Genomic DNA, 9,104 nt, shown 5'->3' on the forward strand with positions numbered 1-9,104 from the left:
AGTAGAGCATGAGCTTGATATCCTTACCCAATCTTGGGAGACAGATTGGAACACCTCCCCAATACCTCCCCTTCTGTTATTTAAGGGAATTAACTGAGCAGCATTTGTTGAGTGCCTACTATGTGTCAGGCACTGTCCTAAGTACTGGAATTTCAGCCTAGACAGGAAAGACAAGGCCCCTGACCTCATACAGCTTATATTCCATAGAGTCCACAGATCCCACTGACCACCAGAGCCAACCTATGAGATTTGCATACATTATTTGGCCTTCACATTCTACTCTATTCACTGACCAGGTCTCATTCACATGTCCAGATAGGGAATCAACACTACTGGGCAACTCTCTGTGGTATGTGCTGCAGACTTCAGTACAGCTGATATACAACCAGTCTTATTCTCTGGAGCCAGCTGTAAAATTCTTCCTAACACATACTGGGTTTTCTTTGAAGTCTTGCTCTGTTTGTCACTCAAGTTTCCTGGCTACACAAGAATCAAATACTCTAGGACTATTTTCCATACTTGTTATCTTTAAAAGAGGTTGGGAGTGAATGTGACTGTTGTAAGACACTGGGAGAGTAGTTGGAATTCAGTTTTCCTGCTAGAGATAGTTGGAAGCATATAAATCCAGAGGGATGACCAAATAATTGGGAAAATCCAACATTCAGTACCAAAGATGTGATCTAATTTCTCATGTGAGGGACCAGAAGCAGGAATCAAGGTAAGAGTCAGAGAGCCAGAAAGAAAAGGTAGGGAGGAATGGGGTTTAAATGAGAGCAAACTTGTATTAAAAAAAGGAATCTGGGGCTCCAAGTCATTCCCTTGAGCACCAGTGGGGTTCATGGTCTACTTCGTGTAGCCAGGGGAGTATAATGGTCTTCTACAGGACCAGAGTAGAAAGGATACCTGTTCAATGTGAGCCCTTTATGCCTTTCCTTTTCATTGCCAAGCCTGATATAAGTTTGGCTTTAGCGCTTGAGCCACTTGCTCTGGCTATATTAAATGTCCACACTTCAGTATCAAAGACTCCAACAGAATAGCAGTTACTTAGGGATGATAGCTAGGGAAATGTCCTTGGATGATCCAGACATATGTTTAAATAAGCAATGACCTAAAATCTTCCTGTGGTTTGAGGAGCAGGAAGGAGGGAGACTGAGAGTGGCATGCACAGGGGAAAGGTACTGAAAATGTTGCCGTTACGTTACAACTAAGCTTGGAAGAGTGACAGAGTACTTTAGAGCCTAAGATAAAAGGAATGATTTACACTAAACCTCCAAAGTGTCAGTACTGGACTGGGGGGAGTAATACCTGAGACACAGAGTATGTGTGCATCCCATTCATTCTGTTCACATCTGTTACTTTCTATCCTGCAATTGCACTCACCATATAGACAAAGAAAGAAAATGATTGTGTGGACAAATAATTATATACATGAACCAAAAGGGATTTGCCGATTTCAGTTCACTGAAATTAACACTCATCCTCAGGACACCTTTAATCATATTACAGAGCCACCAAGTTAAAAGGGGGTGGAAAGAAGAAAATGCCTGCAAACAACTAAAAAGGCAAAAAAAAAAAAAAAAAAAAAAGTGCAAAGGATTTATTCAGCAAGTTTGTCTCTGCAAACCATCTATGCTCTACCTAATACTCTTCAAAGCATTAATAAAGCACAAGAAGTTATTCTGTCTCCTTTTCCAAAAGGAGATCAATATCCCTAAATATTCCAAGACCAAGACTATATTTGAATGCTTTAAATCAGGTAAGTGGGTCTATGTTTATTATTTCCAACTTTATTCTTAAAAAAAATATTTTGAAGGGGAAACTGAGCTTACTGATTTCTCGGATCATTTCCAATGTTAAGGTTGAAACAATTAACTGCCATAAAGAGAGAAAAAGATAAGCATACTATTTAAATTTGTTAAAGTAACCGTCACAACAACTGGAATTATAGGAAAAATAGAAAACAAACTGAGTTAAGAATAATTAGAAGTAAGTTCAACATATCTGTTATGAGAATAAATATAAATAATATAAATTCAACACTTAAAGGTAAAATACTAGGATTGAATAAAAACCAGATATTTGAGGCTTGCAATAATCTTACGAGATGGACATACTTAATATCAATATCCCTATTTTGCAAATGGAATAACTGAACATGCTAGTTTGGATATATTATTTCCCACCAAAAGCCATATTCTTGAATGCAATCTTGTGGGGGCAGACATATTAGTGTTGATTAGGTTGGAATCCTTTGAGTGTTTCCATGGAGATGTGACTCCATCTGTGGGTGAAACATTTGATTAAATTATTTCCATGGAGATATGGACCACACCCATTCAGGGTGGGTCTTGATTTAATCACTGGAGTCTTATAAAAGAGCTCACAAACAGAAAAACCTCAGAGCAGTTGAGAGCGACATTTTGGAGACAGCCACTGAAAGCAACTTTTGCTGATGCTAGCCCAGTGTTTGCTTCAGAGAAACTAAAAAAGGAAAAAATGCCCCAAGAGCAACATTTTGAAGAATGCACAGGAGCTGAGAGCCAAACTGGAACACAACCCAGGATCAGCAGATGCCAGCAACAGCTAACAGAGGTTTTCTGGATGCCATTGGCCTTCCTTCACTGAAGGTATATTCATATTGGTGCCTTAATTGGGACATTTTCATGGCCTTCAGACTGTAACACTGTAACCAAATAAACCCCCTTTATAAAAGCCAATCTATTTCTGGTATTTTGCATAATGGCAGCATTAGCAACTGATAACACTGAACTTCAAAGAGTTTAAATAATGCCCTAATAATCACATAGCCAGTAAATGTAAATTCAGATTTGAGCCCAGGTTTTTTAATTCAAATTCTAGAATGGGGCTCTCATCACCAAATTGCCCACCTTCCCAGTCTTTCCTGAATAGAACTTTTTATTAGCTATCTTCTGTGCAACCCTAGTAAGGATGAACAAAATAGAAGCACATTTTTTCAGTAAAACTGTATATAAATAGAAACATTGTAAAAAAAAAACAAAAACAAAAACAAAGCAAACAAAAAAGCACTTAGGTCAGCATTTTAATGCAGAATTGAAAATATTTTTGAAAAACAACTTAATTTACCAGTCCTGTGGGTTTGGAGTTTTGCATATTAGGTTTTGGGGCAGGTCAGAGGCACAGTATGCCTTGACAGCATCTCATTTTTGTTTGTGTATCTCATTCCCTCACTTTGTAAATGCACAGGACCCTCATGTGGTCCCAGGCTTCACTGCTCTGCCCTTCCCTGCCTGTACATATTCTTTCTAAGTTAAAAAACACTGTATCACATTAAACTACATTATATTTAAAATAAACATACAAACTAAATATGTTTAATTTTAATTGAGTTTCTGAAAACAAGAATAAAAAATTAAATTGCATTTAAAAAAATAAAAAACAGCTCCGCAATTCCCAGAATCCCTTGTGGCTGAGGTTTCCAGGCATCTTCAAGTTTCCTCAATAAGATGCCTCTATGTGAATCTGAATTCAGAAGTGAGCTAAGCAGAGAGGGAGGCACTGGCATGCAAGCTGTCCATTTTGTCAGTGTGGACCTAATACACATGACTTGGCTCTGAACTGGTAGCAGCCATCTTACTCCTAGATTTCAACTAAGACAATATGAAGTCGTAGCAGTTGACAATGGCTTCCTGACCCCAGATCATGCAAAGACCACACATTACAGAGTGCCATGTGCCTCTTGAGTGCAGCGGAGGTGCAACCAGCCCCTGTGGCTGTCCAGGTCTGTGCAGTTCTCTGAGAGTCAATCCTAGAGACCTGGTCTTTCAGATAGACAATGATTTCTTAAACACCCAATTCCCTGTATTAAATCACTTCTTGAAGTGTTAGAGTAGTTTCTGTTATCTTCCACTGAGGAATGATGAATGTAAGGGCAAGGGCAGGGGTCATAAATAAGTCATTACAACCTCATGGTGCATATTAAACTCTTATTTCTACAAAGCAATGTGGACTTGAACTTTTTTTTTAATATACAGTATTCTTGTCTATCTTTTGTTTCTCCTCTTTTAGTGACACATTATAGAACAATTTCTCTAAGACAAGGGGAAAGAACACTGTGCAAGCATGATGCGAAATGGCTCTGACAATCAGCCCCAGCTTGGGGCATGTGTGGAGCATGGTGTGGGCTGTGGGAAACCTTCAGTGGAAGCCTGAGATGCCCTGACACTAGAAACTACAGGCTGCAGAAGAGGAAGTAGGCACACAGACTGCAAAGTCATTTTCCAGACTACGATACATCCACATAACATCCTTCCCAGAGCCAGTGCATTTGCTTGTGCAGAGAAGGCCCTTTCCATTGAACAAGTGAGCACTGGAGGAGGTAGTGAAGCGGAAGTCATGAACTGATGTCCTGGGAGGCTGGACTCAGTCCTCAAAATAATTTTGTCTGGTCAAAATCTTGTTTAAGAGCCTTGATCCAACATTGTAAAATGAAAGTATATTTAAAAATTTGGATTTCTTGTTTTTTTGAAAAATCAGATCTGACAGCAATGGGGCCACCTTCCCATGTGGCAATGAGCAGCATGAACTGAATCCCAGGAGCTCCCTCCCATTCACTCTCCTGTTTATCTTTATCATGCACATCACACTAAGCCGTGAGAGTCTCTCTGCTCACTTATCTTCCACACTGGACTGTAGGGAGAGACTGTTTCTTTTACATCTGTACCCTACTCAGCCTTCCATAATATGTTTTAAAGTGATAATAATTGTGTTTTTTTAAGAATTAATGAGTAAATAGGGAGTCTAGTTATTCACCATTAATTAGGCTAAAATAACATTTATTGAATGCCTACTCCATATCAGGCATTGTGCTGGTAACTTGTAATAAAAAAATACACTGTCTCATTCAAGTAGTAAACACAACAGGAATGGTAAAAAGTAGTCAAGAAAATTAGAGAAAAAAAAGTTCATATTGTGAGATTTCACTGATCTTTGAAGGAAGAGAATTTTAATACATAAGATGGGCAAGGGGAAGTGCACTGTATTAGAGAGAAGAATGTGACACTCATTGAAGGCATGACTGAAGAATGAAAATCAACCAGTTACCCAAGATGATAAAGCTGAAGAGGAAAGTAAGAACTAAATGTTGAAACAAAGTAAAACCCTGGCTCTAAAGTTCGGATTTGATCCTATACGCATTGGGTGTCATTTAACCAGGTTTGATAAAAGGTGAAGTGGAAAGATTCAGATAACAGCAATCTGTAAAGAGGAATATAGAGGGAAAAATTTGTGCCCTGGAAAAGCAGGTGGTTTTCAAGAATATAGACATATGTCAAAACTCATCAATTTGCACATTTTAAATATGTGCATTTTTCTATACCTCAGTTATGCCTCAATAAAGTTGAAAAGAAAGAAGGTAGGTCTTCAGGTATATTTAATCTATATTCTCAAAAGCTGCAATATTGTGGGGCAGAAAGGAGCTAATATTCATTAAAAACCTGCTAAGGACGAAGCACTGTGCTAGAGACTTGATCCAAGCTATCTCAATTAGCCAGCACAACAAACCTGCAAGTTAGAAATTATCATCCCCATTTACAGAAACTGAAGTCCAAATACCAGCTCCAAAAGTCACAGAGTTAGTAAAAGATAGAGATTAGATTTGAATTCACGTCTATCTTTCTTCAAAACCTTGACATTACAGGTGACTTGACACATAGTGTACACTGACAGAGAACCTAGAACTAAGTTCATTCTCTACTCTGATGACAGGTACCAAGCAAAATGGTAGAAGCACACACACAATTCAAATTAAAGACTTATAAAATATTACCCCCAGAACCTATTTTATATTTTTTTTAATTTGTCACACCTGAAGACATTCTTCAACTCACCACAAATTTACTAGGAAAGAGGGAAGATATGGTGGGAGGGAAAGAAACAGGGAGGGAGGAATTTAAAATAGGAGTATTGAGACCAAGGTACTCTAGATTTTATACTCTATTTTTGGGAATCTTTAATATTTTAGCCAATCCATGTATCAAGATTACCACCAATTTCACCAATGAAAGCTCATTTCCAACGCCTGTTGTGCTAATTGATGAAACAGTCATTTCAGCAGTGGAAACCCATTTCTAACCATCAGTATTTTAGTTAACAATGCCTCTGGTGTAGATTGAAATAAAGATCGCTGAATTTCTAAATGTGGACTTTCTGATCAGAATGCTAACACCCATCTCAGAACATTAATTCCTTTTTAGGAAATAACAATACTGAAAGTGTAACTAAAATGAATACATAGTATCTTGTTGCCCATCCTGAAGTATTTTAAAATAAGTATTCAGTACAAATTTTGGGCTATCTAAATTAAAGGTGTCATAATAAAAACATGAAACATTGAATAGCCCTGAACATCAACATACTGTCACTGAATTATGGAAGTTAATTTAGGCAGAAAGTCATTTTAATTACATATAGCTATGATGAGTTAAAATCTGGATTTGGTTTGCTGTCATTTCTGAATTTTAGAATGCTTGCCCCTTCATTTTCTATCATTTGCCTTCAAGTGGTTTAAATTGTTCCTTGTGATTAATTTGCCTAAAAATCACTGGTTTCTTGAGTCTTGCATCTGGGAATTTTTGTTGATTTTTCAATTTGGCACTATACTCCTAGAATTTTTCTCTACTTAACTTCAACTTCAATGGAGCAGAAGAGAAATGTGTAATGGTGTTGAAAATAATTTTTAATTTTCCTGTTCTTATGTTATCATTACTCAAGTATTATGTGCTTCAATATCATTGTTTATTCCTCAATTATCTCTTAAAATCAGTATATAACTGTTCCTGCAATAGAGAAGATAATGATTGCTGGTTTAACATTGAGTGAAATGAGGCATAGATATATTAAGTGACTCTGGTTTTTTCCACCAAAAAATGGAGAAATGAACATGGTTGTCTAATCTGTAATGTTTTATCAGGTACATGATTTTGTCAAACAGTAAGGCAAGATCTGAGAATACACTTTTAATAATTTTTGTAAAGAGTGGCATCTTCTTCCCCATATCCTGTGTTCAAAGTTCTGTATCCTGCACTTAATAATACATGTCTAGAAATGTTTCAGAAAAGATTTATATTATTAATCTCTAGAATTCCACAGCTAGTCCATACAGCTATAGAATTTCTTTTTTCACATGTGAAAAAAAGAAGGTTACAAACTGCCAAATCATACACATATCAGAATAATAGCATTTCTTATTTAGGACGGTTTTTTTGTTATATCATTCATTTTCTAAAAATCCCTTTTCATCATTTTAAACACAGGGGAAATTAAAATGTGACAAATTTTCAAATTTCTGCTTTATTCTTTCTTGAGACACTATTTTAGATGCCCAAGGCCACCATGAAATTCAAAAGCATTACATGAGTTCTTTTAAATTAGCATCTCTCCAAGAAATAATATATACCAGTTTCCATTGTCATCATTGGAAATGAGATATTGAGAGTGAAGATGAGTGGTTCAGGAGCTGATAAAAGTGTTGAAAGACGGTCTAATTCTGAAGCTGCTAAATAATTGATCATGATATGCCCTTATTAGAGGCTGGTGTTAAAAATAGCTTCCAGAAATGTGATGAGTATATTGACCAGAATTGAATTAATTTCTCAAAGAAAGAAGAACCCTAGTTTGTCAATGTACAGTAATTTTATCTTCTCATAAAATATTTGCTGCAAAAAAAGCATGGGTATCTTTGCTAATGTTCCTCTTTTACCCCAAAGCTGAGTAGATATTTCAGTTTGTGCAATTGTCTCTATCTCAGAGGTCCTGGGCAACTTGTCAATGTACTGTAAATTTACCTTCCTCTACATTTTTACCACAGTAAAAGCTATGTATATCATGGCTAATGTTAAATATTTGAGAACTACATAAATATTTCCAAAATTATACAATGATTCTATTTCAGGTTATTTATAACTCAAATTTTGCAAGGTTGAAAAACATTGATATACTTTATGTACTCAAAGTACATAATGAATCTGGGGTCTAAAATGGAAGCTAAGAGAAAGCAAATGGGGAAAAATTATCCAGAGATCTTGGGAAGCCCAGAGAAATTCAAGGAGGAATCTCAAACCTGGTCACCACCTTGTTTTTGAACAATTCAGCAACATGAGAAAGGCTGGAAAATTTAGAGACCATTCTTGCCTGAACTGCCCTTGGCTTCTCTTATTTGCAGCTGGAAACCATCTCTATAACCCTGGATTTAAAAAATCATATGTTATCTATTCTTAACTGGCAATCTCATTTTAAGATATTTATTCATGCACCAGTGCGGTGGTTTGGAACTGTATGTACCCAGAAAATCATGTTCTTAAGGCTAATCCACTCCTTTGAGTGTGGAGCCACTGTAAGTAGGGTCTTTTGGTGAGGCTACTTCAGTTAAGGAGTGATCCACCTAATTCAGGATGGGTCTTTATCTTCTTCCTGAAGTCCTTGAGAGGGAGAGGGGGAGGGAGAGGGGGAGGGAAAGAGGGAGGAGAAGGGGAAGGAGAATAGGAGAGAAAGCCATGGGAGCATAAAGCTAAAACCAGTGAAACCTGGAAGAGAAGGAAAGACCAGCAGATGCTGCCATGTGGCAGAGGAGTCAAGGATCTCCGGCAACTAGTCTTCAGGAAGAAGGCGTCGCCTTGATGATGCCTTGATTTGGATATTTCCGTGGCCTCAAACTGTAAGCTAATAAATCCCCGCTGTTGAAAGCCAGCCCATTTTATGGTAACTGCTTTGAGCAGCCTAGGAAACTAAAACAACCTGACAACTTTGTTTTTCTGTGCATAATGCAGTAGTATCTGCCTCTAAAAAATAATGAGCCTTATGGAACAAATTATGTAAGATTTAATTCCTTTAAGTCAAGAGTTTCATGACCCAAGGAGCATCTAATTACTTCCAGAATAATAAGTATAGCTCAAAATGCAAGCAAACACACATACACTATCATGTATGAGCACACTTTTAATTTTACATTTGTATCTAGCAGATTTTTGCAGTTATAGTTGATGGATTTTTAAAATCAGTTGGTGCAAAACATCAAGAGAAGAGCATTTTTTGAGAACTACATTGATCATTTAAACTCTTGAACTTTG

Source organism: Choloepus didactylus, chromosome 1 (genome assembly GCF_015220235.1).
Source record: "Choloepus didactylus isolate mChoDid1 chromosome 1, mChoDid1.pri, whole genome shotgun sequence".
Lineage (NCBI taxonomy): Eukaryota > Metazoa > Chordata > Mammalia > Pilosa > Megalonychidae > Choloepus > Choloepus didactylus.